Source organism: Ceratotherium simum, chromosome Y (genome assembly GCF_057802395.1).
Source record: "Ceratotherium simum simum isolate JZ-2026a chromosome Y, ASM5780239v1, whole genome shotgun sequence".
NCBI classification, from domain to species: Eukaryota; Metazoa; Chordata; class Mammalia; order Perissodactyla; family Rhinocerotidae; genus Ceratotherium; species Ceratotherium simum.
The window spans coordinates 12,305,158-12,331,639 of NC_141941.1; the positions used below are offsets into that span (position 1 = coordinate 12,305,158).

Here is a 26,482-nt window from a genome sequence, read left to right on the forward strand (position 1 = left end):
TTATATAAGAATCCAATGCTGGAGAAGAAATTGAACTCAACATTCCACCCTACTCAACAGTTGGTAGAGAGACAAATCCTCAATTCTGTTTCCATCAAGCAGAGAGCTTACGCCTGAGAAGTAGAGACATGAAAGCAAAATTAGCAAAACAAACATCCACCTCAAGATATTCATTAAATGTTTCATTAATTTGAGATTACTACATTATGAAATTTACTCTGGATTAAAAACAGGAAAGTCCTAAAGTTTACAAATGAGAGCAATATCAGTAAGTTCTTATTAAGGAAAAATTACACTGAAAGTAAAAAACAAGGTAATTTATTCCTCCTGACTGTTTTTCCATTCACATAATGGCTGTCTTTGCATACCACTGCACTTTCAAATCACTACATTGCTTCAAAAACATATATTAAGTTAAATAAAATATAGTAAGCAAATTTGTAATACAGATGTTAGTGTGCAAGAAAAAAATGCCTGGAATTAGAAATATTAAACATCTGATTAAATATCAGAATCTACTTTTATGAAAGCAAAAATGAGACAGTTAGATACTCAAGACCAAAAGAGATGCTATTCAATATGTCTGAATCTATGGGTGAATCTAATCTTTCAATAAGTAAATAAATACAAGAACATCATAAAGCAAAAGGATATATGGTAATATATTTGTTTTTAAAAAGCCATTTATTTAGCCCAGATTACATGGGAGAAATGCGCTCTTCTAATTCTCATTTTTTTAAAGAAAAGAAATTTTTATATCTGAAAATAACCATGGTAAAAAATAAAATTTTTAATTCCTACTTTCCAAATGTCCCATCTGAAGCAGAAGACTTAAAACAACAAAGGAAGAAAAAAATCACAAATCATATAAACTTTCAACTAAAACATCATTTCTACATGCTTTTAACATATATTTATACTTCATACATAGTACTTGTGCTTTCAAGAACAAAATTACTGGGGCCAGCCCAGTGGCGCAAGCGGTTAAGTGCGCATGCTCCACTGCTGCAGCCCAGGGTTCACCAGTTCGGATCCTGGGCGCACACCAACTCACTGCTTGTCAATCCGTGCTGTGACAGTATCCCATATAAAGCAGAGGAAGATGGGCACGGATGTTAGCCCAGGGCCAGTCTTCCTCAGCAAAAAAGAGGAGGATTGGCAGATGTTAGCACAGGGCTGAGCTTCCTCACAAAAAAAAAACAACAACAACAAAATTACTCACAGGATCAAGCAATTATTCTTCTTGTATAGATGATTATGTTGAAATCAATTTTCAATCCAAGTAATTCCTTTGCTTTTTAAATAAGAATATTATAGAAATTAATAACCCATATTCTCTGAAAATATTCAAACCTTATGAATAATTTCAATAAACAGAGAAGGCAACACCATAAATACAAATCCACGAGAAAAAGTAGTCTTTATAACACATCCTTTAGGTATATACAATATATGAAAACATGAGCTCCATTTAATTTCTAGCCTCATACCATATTCTTAGCTGATTCACTTTTGATCAAGCCGTCTATATGCATTTTCTGCTCCTGTTCTAAGAGATTACCACAAATCTAATGGCTTAAAATAACCCAGATTTATTACTGTATGGTTCTGGAGATCAGAAGTCCTAAACTCAAGGTGTCAGCAGAGCTGCATTCCTCTGGAGGCTCTAGGAAATAATCTGTTTCCTTGCCTCTTCCAGATTCCCTCTGTGTTCTATGCATTCACATGGCCCCTCCTCCATATTTAAGGCCAGCAGCCTGGGCTCTTCAAATTTCAATGTCTCTCTGACTCTGACCTCACTTTCTCGCTCTTATTGTAAGAAACCTGGTGCTTACTCTGAGCCCACCCAGATAACACCGAATAATCTTCTGAGCCCTCAATTGATCACATCTGCAAAATATCTTTTGCCATACAAGAAAACCTACGCATGGGTTTCACAGATTAGGGCCTGCACTTCATTGGGGTCCCTTATTCTGTCTACTACAGTACCTCCACTCGTCCCCAAGCATTCACATGATCCTACATGCAAAATCATTCATCCCACCCCAACTTCCCCAAAAGGCTCAATCCATTACAGCTGTCAACTCCAAATCTAAAATCTCATCTCAGAAGTTCCAAATCTCATAATCAAATCACCTATGATTTAGTGAAACTATGACCCGTCATGGGCAAAATTCTTTTGTATCTGTCGACCTGTGAAACTAGAATACAAGTTATCTTCCCAAAAGAACTTCTGATAAGTTTATTTCCTGGAACTACATGTACCATACTGAACTTATAAAATCAAAAAACTACAAAAAATAGTACAAGGGCTTTAGAATCTTACCAGCATTCTTCACTCAGAAGATCTAAAAATCTATTTTAGTTCACCTCTCACTTCCCACTAACTGTACTGTTCATAAAGTTAAACCTTTCTAATCAATCCACAGTATCAGGTTGGTATTTTAATATGGTTTGTGTTAAGTATAAGAATTTGTGTTTTAAATTTAATCTGATGACAAAAATATAAGATGAATAAACATAAAATAGGTAATATACCCGATTGTGGATTTTTATTGACTTTTCCAAGCATCAAAATCAGCAGTAATGGTCACTTGAAAACTGTCGATCATTAAAAAGTCATTTGCTGTTCTAAACTGCACACTGGTGGTGACTGCACAACCTTGTGAATATACTAAAAGACAATCAACTGTACATGTTAAAATGATGAATTTTATGCCAGTGAATTGTACCTCAATTTTTTTTTTAAATGTAAGCAGGACCCAACTTGGCACCACAATATTGTTTGAATTTATCTTTTTTGTTCCCTTTTTCTCCCCAAAGCCCCAGTAGATAGTTGTATGTCACAGCTGCACATCTTTCTTAGTTGCTGTATGTGGGACGCAGCCTCAGCATAGCCAGACAAGCGGTAAGTCAGTGCGCGCCTGGGATCCAAACCCAGGCCGCCAGTAGCGGAGCGCAAGCACTTAACTGCTAAGCCACGGGTCAGCCCCGATTTTCTGAATTTAGAAGTAGGTTCTTGAGTGGAAAAAAAATCTAAGGGTTCTACATTTGAGGCCTCAATTTGCTTTTACAAATCTCTTGTTTCAATTTCCATCATGAAACATGTTAGTGTTCATTCTTTTTACAAAGGAATGGTAAATGAGCAATTTGTTCCATAAACTAAACAATAATCTGGTAAGGTGAGTAATTAAATTTTCTTTTAAATTTTCCCTTTTGGGGGTCAAAATCACATTGCCCTGAACGAAAGTTAAAATGAAAACTATAATTTGAACAAAAATGAATATTTACATCTAAAGAAAGAAGAACATTAGGTCATTTGCAAGATGGCAAATAACTCAATAAGGCATTGTTACAGCCGTTTGCTCCACATTTTTGCATTGAAACTCTACATTTTTGTTGAAAGTATTCTACAACTTACACTGGAAACACTTATCAAAATATTTAGAGTGTATTCTTCAGTGAGTACAGAATTCCTATTTAGGAGGGTGAAAAGGCTCAGGAGATGGATGGTGACCATGGCTGCATAACACTATAAATGTAATTAAAACCACAGAAGTGTACAGTTAATAACTCAAAATGGTAAATTTTAAGTTATATATATTTACTACAATAAGAAAATTTGGGGTAATCTGAAATAACAGTATCTCACTTTGGGTTCATAAGAGGAAAATATAAGAAGATAGTGCCTGCATGTCTTAAAAGGTAATTTTCAGTTCAAAAACCGGGCTGGATCTCATAGACTTTTGGTTTGGAAAACAATTTTCTTTAACGTATTAAAAGACATTTATCATTTGATTTTTGCCATTATTATGACCTCTCATAAACCAACAGGACTTTTTTTCCTAGATACAAACACTTTTCTGAAACTTCAGTTTGTAGCAAATGGCACCTTATAATCTTCTGTGAGTCCAATGTGTCTTAGTGCACATATACTCAAGGAAAATAAATGGAATTTTATTACAGCTAGGAAAAATCTGGAAGAATGTGCTTACTGAATAACACCGGGAGGATCTAGATAAGATTGCACACGTTCTAATTACAAATGCGTCAACTGAATCTCCAAGATACAAGGATCCTAAAACTTTAAAAAGTAAATATATTTCTCCTGATAAATCCATCTCCAGGTGAGGAAATCCTGTAATAAGATTTGTAAGAAGGTTTTGGATTGAGATGATCCAGAAATCATTTATATTTTATAATCGGTTTAAGGATACCTAATATTTTAATGAGAGATCTGTCTTCTGGAAAGTTTGCCTGAGATAAATATTAAAATCAGTCTTCATTCTGACCACCCGCTAACGGACTTCAAGGAGAGTGGGCCCAGAAGAGATGCAGATACTAAAGGATGCAGACAATCTAGAAGTTGGTTAATCCAGACAGAGGGATCCACTGAGTTTACCTGCTGTCTGGGATCCTATTAAACAAGAGTTCTTCCCACAGATAAACAAGAGCTCACAACAGTAATTCATGTATGTTTATGTGCCTAGGCTCTGATGAAAATGCACTAAAACATTTCCTGATTCTCACTAATGGAGAATCTTCTCCTTAATTCAGGCTCCAAGGGCTGCCATGATTAGGGTATTAAAACATTTTCCAGTTGTCTCACAAACTGTAGGTGGAAGCCTTTAGTTCACAAGCACATTTTAATGGTTTCTGTTCCAACAGAAACAACAGTTTAACGTTTGTTTCCATAGTCTAACAAAAAAAGCTCAAGTCAGACAGCTGGTTTTCAAAGACAAGCACATCTTACACCTGCAGACACCATCTCTAAGATGGTTCCATTAAGAGTGAAAATGTCCATAAAAGAAACACAGGGCTAACAGTACATTAATCTATTCTTAGATGAGAATACAAACGCAACTATTTTAAATCTCTCTCATAGTATTCTGTTATTGTACACTAAAGGATTAATCTTCCTAAAGAAAGTTTGGCCCTTGCACAGCTCCTGGGAGGTAACCTGCAAGCCCTCAGAACATCAAGCAGGGTAAGATTTTGCATACTTGGGCGCCATGGGCCATTCCAGATAGTTCAAGCCAACAGCGTGATTTATGGCAGGGACTTTGGGCCAGGAAATAGCAGCTTGACCTCTGGAGGGCCTGGACACTAAGATCCATCAAATGGGTGGTCGTCGTCCATGTGTACGTAGCCCACTCCAGACTAGAGCCCTGGACATGAAGACTTGAGTGAGCTTCCCTGATTGGCAGTATAGTATGAGTGTGGTGTCCTTCATTATTTCTGGGAAAGTTAAGCTCTGTCCACACAACTCTACTAGGAGAAGACAACTGGAAGCTCATGCCTCCTTCTCCTGGACTCTGTCCCTTGGTTTCCTTCCCTTTGCTGATTTTAGTCTACATTTTCATTCTAATAAGTCTCAACCCTCAGATAACAACTTTTCTGAATTCTTTAAGTCCCACAAAGTCATTGAACCTGAGGGTGATCTTGGGAATCTCCCAACCTGCAATCATGAGCCAGAAAAAAGTTCATAAATGTGACAGAAAATTTGGAGATCAATGCTGTCTTATGGCTCCATTTCATTTTAGTTTCAAAGATCTGAAATCTCTTTTATGTGATAGATACCAATGAATAGCCTGTTAACACAGAAAAAACTCACTATTTGTGTTCTCCTTACTCTACTTGCAAAAGAGGTTATATCTTAGTCTAAACGTTTACTTTACAAATCACTTGAAGTGATACATAAGGCAGGAGAAATAATAACAAAAACATACTGTTGATAGCAGTAAAGCTGATAATTATTAGAACATTTTGGATTAAGAAATGAAAATGTCCTGCCCCAACAATAAAATTACCTTAACTAGTGATGACACCCACACCTCTTCCCCCTAAGGCTAGGGCTCCATCTCTCATGAAAATTACCACAATGTTCTCTCCCATGATCTTTTTGTTCTTCAACCCCTTTTGCTCAAAAAGATTTCAATCACAGCTAAAATACAACCCAACTGTTCTAAAGGTCAACATGAACAACTCATCTACCCTCCTCAGTTTGAAACAAACATTCGTCATTCTCCAAAACCTTTTCAGTACATTTCAGGAACACCAGCGCTCCCTTTTTTCTCTAATTGTGCCTCAAGATTTCTGTTGGCAGGAGGTCACCAGGCCCAGACTCCCTTCTTTCAATGATTTGCCTCTCTTAGACTTTCGGTTTTGTTTACATTCCACTCCCTTAATAAGGTTTTCTAAGTAAGTCCTCACCCTGTACCAAACCCACTTGCTGTTTGCCACAAGGAAAAAAAAGCTCAATACATATTTGTTGAACAAATGTTGACCTTATGAGAAGAAAATGGAAAATACCAGGACGAAAAGCAACACTTGCGCTCAAGAGCCCTGAGCTATAATCTAAAATTTTAGAAAAATTCCAGAAAAATGGAATAACACTGCCAACATCCAGCCAAAGGAAAAACACCTTCTCCACATTGCTATTTTGAGGTCTGTGCACAACCCTCCTTTGCTATTCTTAACTTTGAGAAACCCTGAATGATCAATATTCTTACATGACACAAACTGAGTTTGCAAATAAGAAAAAATTACACGCCATTTTATGTTACCCTTTAAAGGAAGGCCTATCACACAGAATACAGAATTTTAGCATTAATTTTTCCCTGATAATACTATTTTGCTAAACACGTCTGTTCTTGTGTACCTTCCCGAATAACTGCTGATAAATGTTCACCTAGAATCTGCTTTTCTATAATAGTAATGAGCAGGTACCTCTTTTAAAAAATGGTTTAAATTACTAAAAACTCGTCATAGTAGACAGTTAAAACTGTTTTCCAAAATACTAGTACTTACTGCATACATTATGGTCATCAAGCCTGCCTCCTTGTTTTACACCGCTACTCCTGTATCAGTACCACAAAATGGCTACTTCGGTCTCCAGGATTTCCAAATTTTATTGCATGAACTTCTCCTGACTTCATTCATGAGTTATAATGATCATTTCTTAACTGGAGGAAATTTGGTATTTATTATAATACACATTTATTAAATTACACATCTGCTTCATAACAAAAATATCCTTTCATCTTTAATTCAACATAGATCAACAACTGGTTTTCTAAACTTAATTTACTACTTTGGCTCACCAAAAACTGAAAATAAACTTAAGAAGAAATCTCTGTTTATAAGACATTTCTTTGATGGAAATGAAGAAAGGAGAGAGGAAAGTAAAAAGAAAAAGAGGGAAAGAAATTTACATTTTCATCCTATCCTATGAATACGTACTGACCCACTTAAATAACAGAGAAGTCAAAATGTAAATAAATATACAATTATTCTTGTGTGTTCAGGCACAGGTAGCTTCTAACTCTGTCGTCTTATTCTTCCATGAGCTTCTTGATGTGGCAGAGACATCCAGGAATCTGAAAAGAAATTTTCAACTTTCCTATTTCCTAAGAATCTGAGGACTTCAAGTGTAAAAATTATAAACAAAACAAGTATGCAAAAGAAACCCCATTCCTCTCTTAAATTGGGTTAGTTTAATAGTCTTGAAAGACACACCTATGTGGTCAGTTCACTTCTGTTTAGTCAGAGTGCCAAGCATTACTAAACTGAGTAAAATTGTAATGGAAAATTCTGTGGTTGGAAATTTTAATATAACCACAACAAAACTGTAAAATACATTAAGAAAAGGCCATCAGAAATGAAGAGAGAAATTGATAATTCAACAGTAATAGCTGATGACATCCATACTCTTTGAATACATGCATATGACATATGTGTGTGTATATACATATATATATAATGGATACAATACCCAGCGAAAAAAATCAGCAAAGAAACGAAGACTTGAGAAACACTAAAATGAACCAGAAGTAAGAGACATTACAGTAGACTTGACTCAACAACAACAGAATACACAATCTTCTCAAGCGCACACAGAACATTCCAAAGGATAGACCATATCAGGCCACAAAACAAGTCAATACATTTTAAAGGACCAAAATCGTAAACACTGTGTTCTCTGATCACAATGGAGTGAAAATGGAAAAGAATAAGATACTTGGTAAGTTCACAAATATGTGGAAATTAAACATTTGTAAACAACTAAAGAAGAAATCACAAGGCAAACCAGAAAATACTTTAATATGAAGGAAAACGAAGACACAATAGAGCAAAATTTAAAGAATGCACCTTACACTCTACACAGAGAGAAATTTACAGTTCTAAATACCTACATTAAAAAAAGAAAGATCTCAGATATGAAACTTTTATAAGAAAACACAAGAAGTACGCTCTTCGACATTGGTCTTAGCAACATATTTTCAAGCAGCATGTCTGACCAGGCAATAGAAACAATAGAAAAAATAAACAAATGGGACTACATCAAACTAAAAACCTTCTGCAAAGTAAAGGAAACCATCAACAAAATGAAAAGACAACCTAAAAATTGGGAGAAGATATTTGCAAACCGTATATAAGAGAAGGGGTTGGTCTCCAAAATATATAAGGAACTCATACAGCTCAACAACAACAAAAAAACTAAGAATCCAATTAAAAACTGGGCAAAAGACCTGAACAGTCATTTCTCCAAAGAAGATACACAGATGGCCAACAGACACATGAAAAGATGTTCAAAATCATTAACTATCAGGGAAATGCAAATCAAAACTACAATGAGATATCACCTCACGCCTGTCAGAATGGCTATAGTTAACAAGACAGGAAACAACATGTGTTGAAGAGGATGTGGAGAGAAGGGAACTCTCATACACTGCTGGTGGGAGCGCAAACTGGTGCAGCCACTATGGAAAACAGTATGGAGATTCTTCAAAAAATTAAGGATAGAACTACCATACGATCCAGCTATTCCACCACTGGGTATTTATCCAAAGAACATGAAAACATCAACGTGTAAAGATAGATGCACCCCTGTGTTCACTGCAGCATTATTCACAATAGCCAAGACTTGGAAGCAACCTAAGTGCCCAGGAAGGGACGAACGGATGAAGAAGATGTGGTATATACACACAATGGAATACTATTCGGCCGTAAGAAACGATGAAATCCAGCCATTTGTGACAACATAGATGGACACTGAGGGTATTATGCTAAATGAAATAAGTCAGAGGGAGAAGGTCAAATACCTTATGATCTCACTCATTAAGTAGAAGATAAAGGGGCCGGCCGGGTGGCGCAAGCGGTTAAGTTGCCCGTGCTCCGCTGTGGCGGCCCGGGGTTTGCCAGTTCAGATCCCAGGCACACACCAATGCACCGCTTGGCAAGCCATGCTGTGGTGGCGTCCCATATAAAGTGGAGGAAGATGGTCACGGATGTTAGCCCAGGGCTAGTCTTCCTCAGCAAAAAGAGGAGGATTGGCAGATGTTAGCTCAGGGCCGATCTTCCTCACAAAAAAAAAGAAAAAGAAAAAGTAGAAGATAAAAATGACAAACAAACAAAAGAACAAAGACAGAGCTGATTGGTGGTTACCAGAGGGGAATGGGGGGGTGGGGATGAAAGGGATGATTACGGACATCTGTGTGGTGATGGATTGTAATTAGTCTTTGGATGGTGAACTGATGTAAGCTATGCAGAAATAGAAGTATAATGATGTACACCTGAAATTTACACAATGTTATATAAACCAATGTTACCACAGCAAAAAAAATTAAATAAATGTACTTAAAAAAACAAAAAGAAAGATCTCAAAACAATAATCTAACTTTCCAACGGAAGATACTGGAAAAATGGCAAACTAAACCTAACACAAGTGAAGGAAGTAAAGTTTAGCATGGAACTTAATGACACAGAAATGCCAAAAAGGACACGGAAAAATCAACACCAAAAGTCGATTCTTTGAAAAGATCAACAAAACTGACAAATCTTTAGCAAACTGACAAAGAAAAAAAAGAAAAGAAATTTAATTTAAGTATCAGCATGTAAACTATGTCAAAATACGTACAGGAAATATAAACAAACATGGTTCTCCACACGATATTTGAAGATCTACTCTGTGGATCATGAAAGGACTTATAATTGTCAACTTGATTTCACATATCTCTCTTTTTTGCAGCAGCTTCCTAACCTCTGCTGCATAGAACCTGTTTGTTTCTTCTAAGAATCTATTCACAAAAGATTCTTGGTAAATCTAAGATGGAATAAATAAAAGAGAATAGGTTAAAACTTACCTTTAAAATATCAGATGACAAATTAGTTTCAATTTAATATAGATTAAGAAATTACTCACCTGCAAATCAGAAAGCATAGTTAAAATTCTTTGAATCAAACATCGATCAACCATTTCACCACTTCTTTCTTTTTCAAGCAACAGAAGAATTCCATCCATAGTCCTGCTCTGAACTTTCTGATCATAAATTATGTATGATTTAAATAACTCAAGCCCCATGTTCCTAAAACAAAAACAACTGTCTAACTAAATATTTTAAAAATCTGGTAGCGACCAGCCCAGTGGCATAGTGGTTAACTTTGCACAATCTGCTTCAGCGGACTGGGCGCAGATCTACACACCGATCATCAAGCCCTTGCTGTGGCAGTGTCCATGTAAAGTAGAGGAAGATGTGCACGGATGTTAGCCCAGGGCCAATCTTCCTCAGCAAAAAAAGAAGAGGGTTGGCAACAGATGTTAGCTCAGGTCTAATCTTCTTCACCAAAAAAAAAAAGAAAAACCTGTAGATTTTACCTTTTTTACCCAACAGTTATACGTTTATGTGTATCATGCATAACCTACAGTCAAAACAAAATACAATTTGATGTTAAACTCCTTCTACCCACAGTTGGCTAAGTTTTTCCAATTCGTTTTTTGATCATCTGAAATGAATCAAAACAAATAAAATTTTGGAATAAGTACAGTAGACTGAATGATTAATTTAAAAAACAAAGCAACATTTAGAATTTCTTGAAAGCTTCTAAATTTGCCTTATTTTAGCTTCCAGAGATGTTTTCGGCCTTAATAAGCACAATTTAATATCAACTTAGTGACTCTCTAGCTTTTCTGTAATGAAGCATGTGTAATGTGATTCATTACCCTAGAATGTAACCTAGAACTAGTATGTTTCCTAAAGTAGAGAGTTTACTCACACTGAGATGAAAGTATATATTAACACTTAGAGCTACCATGTACTCAAACATAATTTTAAAACATATTTTTAAATTTTATGATAGGTATAGAGAAATACAGATTTTGAAAATTATTTTTATCTTACTATTTCTTCTTCCATTTAGGACAGACAAGGGGGAAATTAAAAATTGCACGTAACAGGGACCATCTCAGTGGCATAGCAGTTAAATTTGCATGCTCCGTTCTGGCAGCCAGGGGTTTTGCAGATTCGGATCCCAGGCGTGTATCTACACACTGCTCATGAAGCCACGCTGTGGTGACGTCCCACACACAAAATAGAGGAAGACTGGCACAGATGTTAGCTCAGGGCCAATCTTCCTCAAGCAAAAAGAGGAAGATTAGCAATGGATTTTAGCTCATGGCCAATCTCCCTCACCACACACACACATACACAAAATTCCATGTAACAATTATTTTAAAGTGATTACTGGCATCATTACCAAATGGAAGACAACATCGAATTTGGAAAATTTCTTTCTAGCAATAGAAAAATGTTCCTAATTATGATCTGTCAGAAATGAAACAAAGATGAAACATTATGCATAAGAGAATTTTTGTTTAAATTATTATCCACCTTATAACGAAACCTTATTCTTAAGTAAAGCACATTATTTTTGGCAGTTATAAGTATTCCTTTCAGTGTGCTAAATCAAACATGCACAGTAACATATTTACTTGCCTTGAAGAGATAACCCTACAAATTTTTCATTTATTTTCTACACTGTTAGTTCTGAATTTCTCCTTAAATAATAAAGATTAGAGGAGATATATGAATAAAGTTAATACATACAAAGATTATTTTAAAAATAAAAATTGCCGATATATCAACATCAGTGCTAAATATAGTTTGCCTAACAAATGAACCTTTGAAAAAACTATGAGTACAAGATTAGAAGATTGAAAATATAAGAGAGCTAGAGTTGTAGATGGTGAAGGAAGAAGAAACATGAAGAAGAATTAGCAGAATCATTGCTATTGCAAAGACTATGTAAAAATGCAAGAGCCTATGGTTTTTATTTGAAGACACAACAGAGTGACAAGAGATAATGCTTTACTATGAATATACTAGTTATGTATAAATTAATTATAATTTGAGCATATACTAGAACAGCAGTTCTCAATCTTGGCCCAAGTCTTCTTTATACTTTTAAAAATTATTGATGAAACCAAAGGATTTCTGTTAATGTGGGTTATATCCATGGATGTATACTATATTAGAAAATTAAACTGAGAAAACTTTAACTACTTATTCAAGTTATATTAATTTATTAACAAAAAATTAATTTATGAATAAAATACATTTTTAATAATTTAAATTTTAAAATAAACAGGCATGATCATAGGATACAAACTTTCAGTTGGAAGACGAATAAGTTCTGGAGAACTAGTGTACAGCACGGTGATGGCAGATAATAATACTGGATTATATAGCTGAAAGTTGCTAAGGGAGTAGATACTTCAATGTTCTCACCACAAAAAAAGAAATGATAATTACGTGATGTGATGAAGGTGTTAGATAATGCTACTGTGGTAATTCTTCTGCAATATACCAAGTTATCAAATTATCACACTGTCCATCCTAAACTTACATAATGTTAGGTCTCAAGTGTATCTCAAAATTTTTTTTAAAGAATTCATAATCTAACAAAGGAAACAGAGAAATTATAACTTAAATGCACATTTTAAGTGCTGTAACAGAAACACGCTTGAACAGCTGGAGGAAGCCAAAAGACAGATAAGAGAAAATGAAAGTGGAATGAGGAGATGGTAAGAGCCTAGAAACCCAGAGAGAAGTGATAACCTGTGAAGTGCACTTTAAGGCACAAGTAAGATTTTTCCAGGCTGTGTTTTCCAGCCTTGCTGGCTAAATATTGCACAGAGGAATGAACATACGAGGCACACTTGTTTTCCCTTGACACACCATCCTGTAGACTGGACCAAAACAGCCACAAAGAAGAAAACCTAAATATGGTCTCATAGACTTTTAACTTTTTGGCAAGTTCAACTTCACTCTCAATGATGTAACTAAATTGCTAAGGGTTTAAGATGTCTTTGTGCAATCTTACCACTGGCAACCATTGTATTCATTAATATTCTGTTTTTAGAAAGTGTGTACTTTTTTGGCTTCTATCTAAAAACACTTAAGTACCTCTGTGCCCTTGCTCCTGGGAACTCTGCACAGAACATCTGGAAGCATTATGGGAAGGGGTTATTGTGCTGTCTAGGGAACTCTGTCAGGAGACAGAGCTGTGGGAGGTTAAAGGAGATGTGATGGTTGCATTGTTAACAGCCTCAATTCTGAGCCAAGAATTACTCTAACTTTTTTAAATGAGTCTGAAAACTAGAAAGCTGTGATGTGGTAGCCATCTATTACCAGAGAGTAAACATCTAACGGGAAATGGGTGAGCATGGGACTTAACAACTCCAAAAATAAAGACAGAAACGAACCAAAGTTGAAGAAAAGTTCATTAAAACAAATAATCAGGTAAACACTTTCATATTATAAGTGATGTGGTGCCCTCTTTTATACTTTAAAAATATAAACTGTTCACTATCACTATTTCAAAGAAGAGGAATAGTTTAGTCTCTATTCTAGCTTTGGTCTTTACGTAAGAAACTGAGAAAAACGCTTTCCATTGAGGTTAAAGCTTTGAACTGAGAGCATGTTGGGGTTTACACATCAAATAAAGTTTTAAAAGTTATATTAATAGTATTAATGCATCATATTATTTTTATGCACTACTGCACCAAAATTGAAAGGCATGCACAATTTGCATCATATTGTGATATTCAATATTTAGAAATACCTTGTGTTAAGATATTTAAAACACGTTACTTAAAAAACTAATTTAGTATAATTGCCTTTCTTAACAGCTCCAATTCCTTTTCAGTACATTCTCTTGTATATTCAAATCTCAGAAGGTAAATTACTAATTTCAGAAAATATTTAATAAGAGAAAATATTATAATTGCAAATAATTTGCAATTATAAAGAAACCTGATGTATAGTTGATTAAGTTCAAATTAATGTGAAACACAATTACTCTAAAATACAACATTCTTAAAAAAACAAAAAAGGTTTCCAAATTGTAAAGGGAGCAAAATAATGAAATATGAATTTTCAAGAACTGAGAATCAATTTCTACCATAAAAGCACTTCTAAACATGTTTCTACATAAACTATGTGTTAACTGCATTTTGGATTTTACTTTATATAGAACCAATTAGCACATTCCATAATAACACTTTCAACTACAAATACAATTTTTACACTCTACCGTTTGTCTGCCATGGTCTTGCCAGCATTTATCCATTTTCTTTAGAAAAGGGTCACTTTCCAGAGAATCCATGAGGTAATGTTAAGAAAAAGTTTATGTTCTGAAAGTAACATGCGTTCTGCAAATGGAAGATATGACTTCCACAAGACAATATTTAGCAAAACTGCCTAATGATAACCAGAAGTCCAAGCATCTCTAGGTCTTAAAACAGAACATAAAGCTGTCAAAAATAAAATTCACCCCAGGGGCCGGCCCGGTGGCACAAGTGGTTAAGTGCGCGTGCTCCGCTTCGGTGGCCCGGGGTTCGCAGGTTCGGATCCCAGGCGTGCACGGACACATTGCTTGTTAAGCCATGCTGTGGCGGCGTCCCATATAAAGTAGAGGAAGATGGGCACAGATGTTAGCTCAGGGCCAATCTTCCTCAAGAAAAAAAAAAGGGGGAGGACTGGCATCAGATGTTAGCTCAGAGCTAGTCCTTCTCACAAAAAAATAAAATAAAATAAAATAAATAAAATAAAATTCACCCCATATTTCAAATGAATTACTCCACTCAACAGAATCTCACACGAGAAATTTGACAAACAAATGAAAACCAACATAAAGGAAAAAACGCAGGTTATTTTACATGAATCCCATAGAGCACCTTTAGATATGCAAAATGTAAATTAAGAAAACTTTCTCCTCTTTTGTCTGCCATATGTGGAAAACGGAAAATATACATTGTTAAAAATGGACTAAAGGAAAGGAAAAGAATATAAAGCCTCTGGTTTCCAAAAAAGGATAATCTCTGAACTTACGAATTTGTACTTTGACGTGGTCTTCACAAAGCTGCTTCAACTGTTTATATGAGGTTGCAGATAAATCGTAACAGCAAAGATTCTCAATGCTCTGCAGAATTAGAAACATAGGTGCTTACTCAAAAATAGTGTTGAAAGAATAAGACAAAGTATGGTTTAAATTATTTATATTTATCAATAATAATAGTGATAATGACCTTATTCATACAAATTAATGAATCAATACAAATGTCAATACATTATAAATGACTTGGTAAAAAGCTATTTCAATATTTACAATATTTGAAAGCCTAAGAAAATATAGTTAAATTCTTCTCTTGAAAGCAATCTATACAAACTGATCCTGCACAAGTAATTCTAAGTACCCAAAGACATTACTGCAATTAAATTCTTTTAATTAAAAAATAATTCCCTGAATTATGCATAAACTCATGTCCTGCCTTTCAAAATGTGTAAAAGTTTGTAATTATAGTTTAAAATTTTAAAAACAAAAAAAGAGCTAAAGATAATGTATACAAAAATTACAACCATACACAATTATATTAAAAAATGCAGATTAAAACGCTTGTAAGGAACAATAAACCAAACCATTCTGTTTACATTAAACCATGCCCTGCTGACCACTGGTGTGATGTCACCAAAAATGGTGAAGTGGGGAACTTCAAAACTCTATCCACCCACTAAATGAACAATTAGGCTGGCAAGAACTGTCAGTATCAACTTCTTCAGGGCCCTAGAATCTAACCAAAAGCTTAAAATCAAAGGAACATTTAATGAAGAAAGAGGCTGCTACATTTCAGTAACACAGCTTTGTGCTGGTAACTTACCCACCTGCTATGATGGCAGCAAACTTCCTGCTGGTGCAGCTTGCGAGTAACACTGGGGGAAATACTGACCTTGTTGTCAAAGACTGTAGATGTGTGTTCCAATTCTGGGGCTTGTCTTTGTGCCTCTTGCCTTGGAATTTCCCCAAGCAGCTCCCTAACATGCTGCTTGGAGGACTACACCAAAAAACTTAAAGACAAACAGACTAGACTTGGCCACCTGGGGCAAGAGAGAAGGACAAGCAGCACACAGACCAAAAATCCTGGAAAGGATCAGAAGTTGGGAAAGATATACAGGGAGAAGTAAGTGCTTTGAAACGCTCCTGTGTATACCAGAAAATCAAGAAGCCACACACATGCCCAGGGCTGAACACATTCTCAGAAAAGACCTGAAGAGATCCTAACTTCACCTTGGTCTTACCTTCAGGCTACGCTCAAGCAGAGTGAGAGAAGGCTAAGATGGAGCTGTCATCAGCATGGCTAACCAAAGAATGAATGCCTCAACACAAATCTAACCTTCACAAGAAGGGAAGGGGCTTGGTTTGGTTTGGCTGCAGTGCTTAAGCAAATCTCAGAAAAATAACCAGCTGACCACTAAGCTAATGGAACTTGGACATCCAATGACCACACACGATAAAGAAATACTGTTTTTACAAAATTGTGTAGAAAAGTGACTAAGAAAACAAACACCAATCACACACAAGAAGCAGTAGCAACAAACACTGGGGAAAGGCAAGAATTTATCTCCAGAGTAGCCATGTTATAATATTTGAAACTTCCAGTTTTCCATATAATATTATGAGGGATGCAAAGGAACAAGAAAATATGGCCCGTTCTAGGAATAAAGAAACAAATAAGATTTATCCATGAGGAAGCAAAGATATGGGACTTATCACAATAAATTAAATCAACTGCTGAAAATATTCTCAAATGGCTAAAAGAAGCTTTGACAAAAAAACTAAAAGAACCCAGGTGGATGCTGTCTTGACAAATGGAGAATTTCAATAAAGAAATAAATGTAAGCTACTAAAAGGAACAAAAATCTAAAGCTGAAAAATATAATGACTAAAATAAAAATTCACCACACACGTTCAACAGGAGATGTGAGCTGGTAGAGACAGAATCAGTGAACACAAAGATAGGTCAATTGAGATTATCCAGTTTGAGGAGGAGACAGGGAAAAGAACGTAGGAAAAAGAATAAAGCCCAGGCTATAGCAATCAAAACTGTATGGTTTCGGAATAAGGATAGGCATTTAAACCAAAAGAATAAAACTGAGAGCCCAGAAACACAAACTTACATATCCGTTCCACTGATACTTGACACGGGTATCAAGCCCATTCAATGGGGAGAGAAGAATCTCTTAAACAAATGAACATCCCCATACAAACAAAGTTGATCCCTTCCTTATATCACTTACAAAAATTAACTCAAAATGCATCAAACAGCGAAATATAAGAGCTAAAATTATTAAACTCTTGGGAGAAAGCATAATGCAAAATCTGCACAACCTTGGATTTGGCAATTATTTGTCAAATAGGACACCAAAAGCAGAACCAACAAAAGGAAAATAGGTAAACTGGATTACAGCAAAGCTAAAAATTTGTGTGTGTCAACTGACACTACCGAGAGATTGAAAAGACAGCACACAGAGTTAGAGAAAATATGTGCAAATCACATATTTGATAAGATTTTAATATCCAGCATACCTAAGGCACCTGTATATTTCAACAAAAAGACAGACAACCAGATTTAAACAGAAACAGATGATTTAAATAGACATTTTCCAAGAAGACACACAAAGGACCAACATGCATGGGAAAACTGTTCAACGTGAGAGAAATTAGCCACCAGGGAAATGCAAATCTAAACATCAGTGGGATACCACTTCACACCAACTAGAGTGGATTTAATTTCTTTAAATGGAGAATCACAAGTGGTGCCAAGAATGAGGAAAAACTGGAACCCTCACACAATACCCAGGGGATTACAAAACAGCCCAGCCTCTGTGGAACATGGTTTGGGGGTTCCTCCAAAGGTAAACACAGATTACACACGACCCACATTTCCACTCCTAGGTTACTCCCAAAACAACTGAAAACAGAGAAATCAGATTCTTCTACAACCATGTTCACAGCAGCATTATTCACAAGCTAATAGGCAGAAAAAAATAACTCTCCATTATCAGATGAACGGACAAACACAACATGGTATATAATATAGTGGAATATAACTCAGGCGTTAAAAGAAACAAAGTGTTAATGCACGCCACAGCGTGGATGAATCTTGAGTACATTATGCTAAATGAAAACTGACACGAGAGGCAACATACTGCGTGACTGTGCTTCTATGAAATATTCAGAACAGGTACACCATAAAGACAAAAGGAAGATGAAGGTTGGCCAAGGGTTGGGGGAGAGCAGAACAGGGAGTGGATGCTACACAGGTACAGGGTTTCAATCTGGGCGATAGAGACGGTTATTGCACAACATAATGAATTGTACATCTTTAAATGGCCAGTTTTATGTTACATTAATAACGTCACCTTAATAAAAATTAAACGGAGAAAGACCTTAAATAAACATTTCTCAAAAAGAATATATGACTATCCCATCTAGCACACACAAAGATACTCAACATCATCAGTCATTCTGGAAATGCAAATCAAAGGCTCAGTGAGGTACACCTTCAACCCACCATGATGACTACAATCAAAACAGAAAAAAATAAGAAGTGTTGGCAAGGGTGTGGAGAAACCGGAATCCTCATACATTGACTATGGTACTGCCAAATAGTGTAGCCATTAAGGAAAGAATGTGGCAGTTCCTCAAGAAGTTAAACATGGAATTAACACAAGGTCCCTCAGTTCCCCTCTAAGGGATATACTCAACGACTTGAAAACAGGGACTCAGACAATACATGTTCACTCATGTTCACAGCACCACTATTCACAATAATCAAAGGTGGACACAACCTTATGTCCATCAAGGGACGAATGGACAGAGAAATTGTGTACATTAAAATAATGCAATACTATTCAGCCGTAAAAAAGCACGATAGAGAGAGATAGGCTATGCCCCAGACACATCTTAAAAAACATTATGCTAACTGAGAGAAAACTGCCACAAGAGGGAACATGTTTTATAATTCCATTTACTATGAAATACCCAGGACAACCAAATCCTTAAAGATGAAAAGCAAGTCGGTGTTGCCCAGGGGCTTGTGGAGCTGTAAGGGGAAGTAACTGTTTCATGGGTAAAAGCCTTCCATTACAGTGATACAAATGGAACTTGATACAGTCAGCGGCTGCACAAAATTGTAAATGTTCTAAACTGCTCACTTTAAAATAGCTAATTTTATGTCACATAAAGTTCACTTCAAAAACCATTTTTATAAAAAGTGCAAAGACAACACAGAGAATGGGAGAAAATATTTGCAAATCCTATATGTTAAACATCTAGTGTCCATAACACATAAAGAACACATATAATTTAACAACAAGACAATCAACCCAATTAAAAATGGGCAAAGAATTTGAATAAACATTTTCTAAGGAGATATACAAAAGACAAACAAGCTCATGAAAAGATGGTTCACGTCATTAGTCCTTCAGGAAACACAAATCACAGTCACACTGAAAACCACTTCATATCCACCAGGATGTCTACATTTCAAAAAACGGAAAATAACAAGTTTTGGTGAGGATGTGGAGAAATTGGATCTTCCTAGACTGCCTAGTGCAGAACACAGGAGAAAGTAATATGGTACAGACACTGTTCAAAACAATTAGGCAGGTCTTCCAAAAGTTAAATATGGAATTACCACATAACTCAGCACATCCAGCCCTTGGTATAAAACCAAAATACTAAAAGCGGATGTTCAAAAAGAAACTTATACACAACTGTTCATAGCAGCATTTACTCACAATACCCAACAAGCCCAAATTTCCAGCAGCTGATGAATGTGTTAATAAAATGTGGTACATCACACAATTAAATATTATTTATCCATAAAATGGAATGAGGTACTGAAGCATGCTACAACATAAACAAATCCCGAATATGTTATAGAAAGTGAAAAAAGGCAGACGTAACAAGGTCACGTATTGTATGATTCCATTTATATGAAATATCCAGATTAGGTAAATCCATAGAGACAGAAAGCAGCAGACTAGTAATAGTCAGGGACGGGGGTCAAAAGGGAATTTAGAGTGACTCCTTAATGGGTATGGAGTTTCCTCTTGGGGTATTGAATAAAGTCCTTGAACTAGATAGTGGTAGTGGTTGCAGAACATCGTGAATATACTTGATGTCAATGAAATGTAAACCTAAAATGGTAATATTTCATTTTATGCATATTTCACTACAATAAAAATAACAGAGACCAGACAAAGTATATGCTTTTCAGACTTTACATTTGAGGCCGTTGTAAAAATGCACGTCACACCACAAGCTAAAAACGGCAACCTTCTACTTAGAATGGAATATACACAAATATTTCTAAGAGAATAATTTTCTGACTGCATCTACAAACACAAGGCATTTGACAGTGAGCCTATTCCACTTAGAAGGAGGAGCTAGAAGAAGAGGAGAGAGAAGAATGAGAACTCTAACTTGGCAAGCGCTTACTACTGCTCAGAGACCGTTCCAAACAATTTACATTAACCAGACATCATTCTATCCTTACCAAATTACACCATGGCACAGTACTATCCTTTCATTGTAAGCATTTTAGAGATGAAGAAACTGAGGCTCAGAAAGGTGAAATCACTTCCAAATGCTTCCACCAGGCTTGCCAAGTGATTTCCTCAGACGGTTGATAAATGGCAGGCTCCAAGAGCAATATACATCAATATGTCAGCAGTGACTTCAAGAAAGTGGAATGAGAGCATTCACCCAAAATAATTGAGGGTCAGCACTTCAAACTGTACATTAAGGAGAACAAAGAAGAAGTGGTCAAGGTAGCAAGTATGTGCAAAGATTCCATGTGGAAAAGATACGAAACTGAACAAAAAGAGAAATCTAACCATAAAGCAACATTAATGGCTTATGATTCGTAGAGTTTGTATAATACAAAAAATGAATACAGGATAATAACAAGAAGTCAATGCAAGAGTAATTGCATTATTATGAAAGAGTAATTCAGATCAATAACACTAGTCCTTAATAGTATCTCTAATTTCAATGTATTGACTTGAGAAACATTTGCTTGAGGACACGACACAATCAGAAGGGGAAAAAGATAAACATGTTACACAGAGATTACCAAAAAAAACAGATTAAAGATCTATAGGGATATTCAACAACTTAATTATCTTCTAAATATCTATTTATGAAATTAATTACAAGGTCCTGAATAGCTCTGAAACCCATTTGTGATGCAACATATCTATCTCCAAATTTAATAAACAGCCATTCTATCCTCTTGCCAGAATAAGAAATAAGGTACACATGACCCTGCTAAATTGAATGAAAATAACTTGAACAATGAAAATAGATACATAAAACTATACAGTGTACAAAGCATAAGTACACAAAATAAATCATCAAATATAAATTCAGAGAAAAAATATTTAAAGGATTGCATGATTGTAATCCATGATGGATTCTATAAATACAATGCATGATTATACAAAAGATTCTAAAGATCCACAAGGTACACTACAATTAATTATACAAATCCTAACCAGGATTATGATTAATGAATCATAATCGATATCCATTATGATTACTGAATATTTCTATCCAAAATAACACACACCTGATAGAGCTTTTCCAAGCTGTATTTAATAGAGAGATTGTCCTGGATAGCTCAATTAGCTTCTTTTAATTTTTGCCACATTTCTGCATTGTAGTTTTCTAGCATCACGGGTTTATCTAACAAATAAATAAAAGATTATGGACCAAAGGTTTTTAGAGCCAACGTCAAAAGACCACACATCACCCCACGCCTCTATGACAAACGGATTTTAAACAGAATATCAAGACCATTCAGTGGGTAAAGAATATCTCATCAACAAATGGCACTAAGGACAATGAGATATCCACATACAGAATAATGAGGATGAACCACAACCTATCATACACAAAATATAATTCAAAATGGATCAAAGACCTAAATCTAAGAGCAAAATTTTTAAAACTCTTGGAGGAAAACGTACAGGTAAATATTCATGGCCTTGGATCTGGAAAAAGATTCATACATGTGACACCAAAGCACAGGCAACAAAAAAGCAACTTAGTGGGCCTCATTAATTTAAAATTAAAAACTTCTATACATGAGCCAACCGTGACAGCCTAGCGGTTAAAGTTCAGCACTCTCTGCTTTGGCGGCCTGGGTTCAGTTTCCAGGCACAGAACTACACCACTCATCTGTCAGTAGCCATGCTGTTAGCCATGCTGTGGAGGCAGCTCACATACAACGACCAGAAGAATTTACAACTATACACAACTATGTACTGGGGCTATGGGGAGGAGGAAGATTGGCAGATGTTGGCTTAGGGTGAATCTTTCCCAGTGGGGAGAAAAAACCTGCTGTGCATCAAAGGACATGATCAAGAAAGCAAAACAACAACCCTCAGGATAGGAGAAAATATTTGCTAATCATGTAAGTGAGAAACATCTAGTATCCAGAATAAAGAACTCCTAAAACACATCCACCAAAAGATAATTCCAATTAAGAATTAGGCCAAAAGGAGTTGAAGAGACATTTTCCAAGATGATATACAAATGGCCAACCAACTCATGAAAAGTTGCTCAACGTAACCTGTCAATAGGAAAAAACAACTCAAAACCATGACATACGACTTCACACCTATCAGGAAGGATATAACAAGTTTTTGAGAGAATGTGGAGCCTGGAGCCCTTGTACATTGCTGGTGGGAATGTAAAATGGTGTGGCCAGTGCTCAAAAGTTTGGTGGTTCTTCCGTTAATCAAACGCAACTATCATATGTCCCCACAATTCCCTTCTTGGTATATCCCCCAAAGAATTAAAAACAGGTATTCATACAAAATCTTGTCCATAAATTGTCATAGCAGGCGCGCAGCGGTTAAGTGCACATGCTCTGCTTCTGCTTCAGCAGCCTGGGTTCAGAGGTTCGGCCCCTGGGCGCGTACCAATGCACCGCTTGTCAAGCCATGCTGTGGCAGCGCCCCATATAAGGCAGAGGAAGATGGGCACAGATGTTCACCCAGGGCCAATCTTCCTCAGCAAAGAGGAGGACTGGCATCGGATGTTAGCTCAGGGCTGATCTTCCACACACACAAAAAAAGGTCATAGCAGCATGTATGTCCACAAAATGGAATTTTATTTAAGCCATAAAAATGAACGAAGCACTCACACATGCTACAACACAGGTGAGCTTCATAAGCAGTATGCTAAGAGAAAGAAGCCAGACACAATAGGTCACTTATTGAAACATTTCATTTATATGAAAGATCCAGAACAGTCAAATCCATAGAGACAAAATCAGACTGCTGATTGCCTAGTGGGGAGGGGAGGGAAAAGAGAGTAGGTAGAGAAACAGGGATTGCTCAAGAGTATGGGGTTTCATTTGGAGGTTATTAAAAAATGTCTTGGAACTAGACTGAGCTGGTGGTTGCACAACACTGTCATGTACTAAGTGTACAAATGTACACTTTACAATAGTGTACAACTGTCACTGTCTAACGTTATGCCATGTGAATTTAACCTCAGAAAAAACAGAAGTATGACATTATTAAGAGACAGTCTCAGACCCAGCCTGGAGGTGTAGCAATTAAGTTTGCATGTTCTGCTTCGGTGGCCCGGGGTTTGCCGGGTTGGATCCTGGGCACAGACCTACTCACCCTTCATCAAGTCATGCTGAGGCAATGTCCCACACAGAAGAGCTACAACTCTACAACTATGATGCACAACTATGTACGAGAGCTTTGGAGAGACAAAAGAGGAAGACTGGCAACAGATGTTAGCACAGGGCCAATCTTCCTCAAAACAAAATGAAAAAAAAAAGCAGACTGGAGAAACATTACTAAAAAAGAAAACAGTCTCAATAAAATTCATGAGACTGTCACATGTAAATTACTAAACAAAAATAATCTTTTAATTATATTAGTTGATAATGTTATACATAAGAAGCTAGCAGAGCATAAAAACTACGTAAGGAAAAACAGAATAATACAAATTTAAGCACAAATTAAATGAGTCAGAAAACAACAAAAATCCAAGATTTGCTCCCTTTGGGACAGGAAAACTATATATACTCATAACTATATGGTATGTTATCTGTGTGTATACATATCTGTGATATATACTAATCATATATGTCCATATATATAATACATTATAATTATTAATTATATTAATATTATTAAAATTATAAATAATGATTATATTATAAATTAAAATTACATTATAAATTCTATAATTATAGAATTGTGAATTAAAATTATATTATATTATTAATTATATAATTATAACATATATATAACTAATTATGTATATATGTATTATATAGTCATATAAATTAAGCCACGCTAGAAAGCAAAAAGTCAAACCAGAAATACGCTTCTTCAAGAAAAATTTGGTATTTTCATTTTGAAATTCCTTGCTAGGTAAATTTGTTAGGCCAAGAATAACAAGTTCAAAATGGGATTTCAGTTGTTTCTTATCATGAGATGCACTCTCCAATTCTCCAGAAACTTCCTATTATCCAAGGTGGCAAACATCTTGCCTTTTATGTAGAACATACCTAATAATATAAATTTTACCCTAAAAGATGAGTTATTTTAAAGCCTGAAAGACATTATTAACATTCATGTGATGAAAAAGGGAATGTGAAATGTTCTTTAAAAATCTAAGACTTGATATAAAAAAGTCAGAAGAAAAGGACTAAAAGTCAAATATTTGATTACAATGATCAGAAGTACATCAATGTTCCATTCCCACTGCAACTGAATATTTTCTGAATTTGTTTTTACAGTGTTTTTAAAATCTGAAACAGAATGCCAAATTTCATTTATATCACTCATACAAGAATGTGCAATTAGCCAATATTATTTAAATAAAGTTAAGAAATATTTACTATATCTAAGCCTTAAGTATGAAAATATAGATCAAATGAATTACTGGTATTGCCAAAAAAATTTAAAAAAATCATAGACCAAGGCATTCCATTTTCCTGAAATTTATCCTATAAATGTTGAAATTTACCCCCCCAAAATTAGAAAACACAGTTGCATTATATGCAATAATACATGATCATTACATGAATTCTAGAAATTCATGTTATTTGCAATATCACTTGGTTCCTAAAGTAAGACTGCTTTTTCACATTTTGATAATCTAAAGTCAAGCTTCCACAGAATAGATTCAGCATGCACCAGGTTCTGGATAGAGAACAAAGGAAGAAAACAAAACACCAAAGGGCAAAATGTTAAGAACATTTATTTCTGGAAAGTTTTAGAAAGATCTGGGTGTTGTTATTCAGATATTTTGACAATAACTGATATTTTACATACAGTGCAGAAGTGTAAGCAGAAAATAACTGAATACAGAAATTTTTAAATGAGTATTAGTAATTACAATGGGAAAAGTTAAATTTTCTCCTGACAATTAAACACAGCAATCAAGATTGGGATATGCCCTATAAACTCAGTCAACCAAGAAGAAGAAACTTGACACCACAGAGGGGACATTCCGTTTAAAATGCCAAAATACCCTCATAAAGAGATTCCTTTTTTAGAAATGTTATACGAAAAAATCTAATCTACAGTTCTGTTCAGCTTTTCTTTAATGAATTCATTGGAAATTTCTGAAATGCATCAATTCTTAGTGATGCATGTTTTATCTTGATTCACTGTGTTCCTCCAGTTGCATGAATTTTCACTATACACTCTACACATTATCAAAAATTTAAATTGTTGCCTTTTGACCACCAGTGGAAGACCACTTCTCAGTAACATTACAGATCCGTTCACTAAGAAGACAGAAGACAGAATGTTATCTGAAAGGCATGCCAATCCAGAATGGTATTTCAAAATGTAAGGGAGTTTATTATTTTTCAGAGGGAAACAAGAATCTGAAACATGAAGTAATTTTCCAAGTCACAGGTTACTCTGTGGCTTGGACCCAAGTCTAGATGGTCCAAAATCAATAAGGATCCTAATTCTTCTAAAAATTAACTGGGCCTCAAAAACCATTAACTGTGTCTCTCTATATTTTAAATTAATAAGAACAAACAGGGTATAACAAGCCCAAATTTAAATCTTAAAAACTGGTCATTATATTACCTTTAAAGTCTTTGATGGTCAACTTCCAGACACCACGAGGGCCAGGCCAGATACTAGCAAACCTGGACAGAGTCATGTGGTGGGGGGCGGGTTTAGTTCACGTCATCTGCATGGTGGTCTGCAACCACAGAGCACATTACCAAGTTTCCGCTTTTGAACAGTTCTTGATCCTGAAAGGCAGCAGCAGATGGAGAAGATGATGAGTTTTCTTCAGCCAT

General features: G+C 35.6%; 1 pseudogene; it reads right to left on the reverse strand.

The window, feature by feature from the left end:
• LOC147911664 (cullin-4B-like) lies at positions 1 to 26,482 on the reverse strand (annotated as a pseudogene).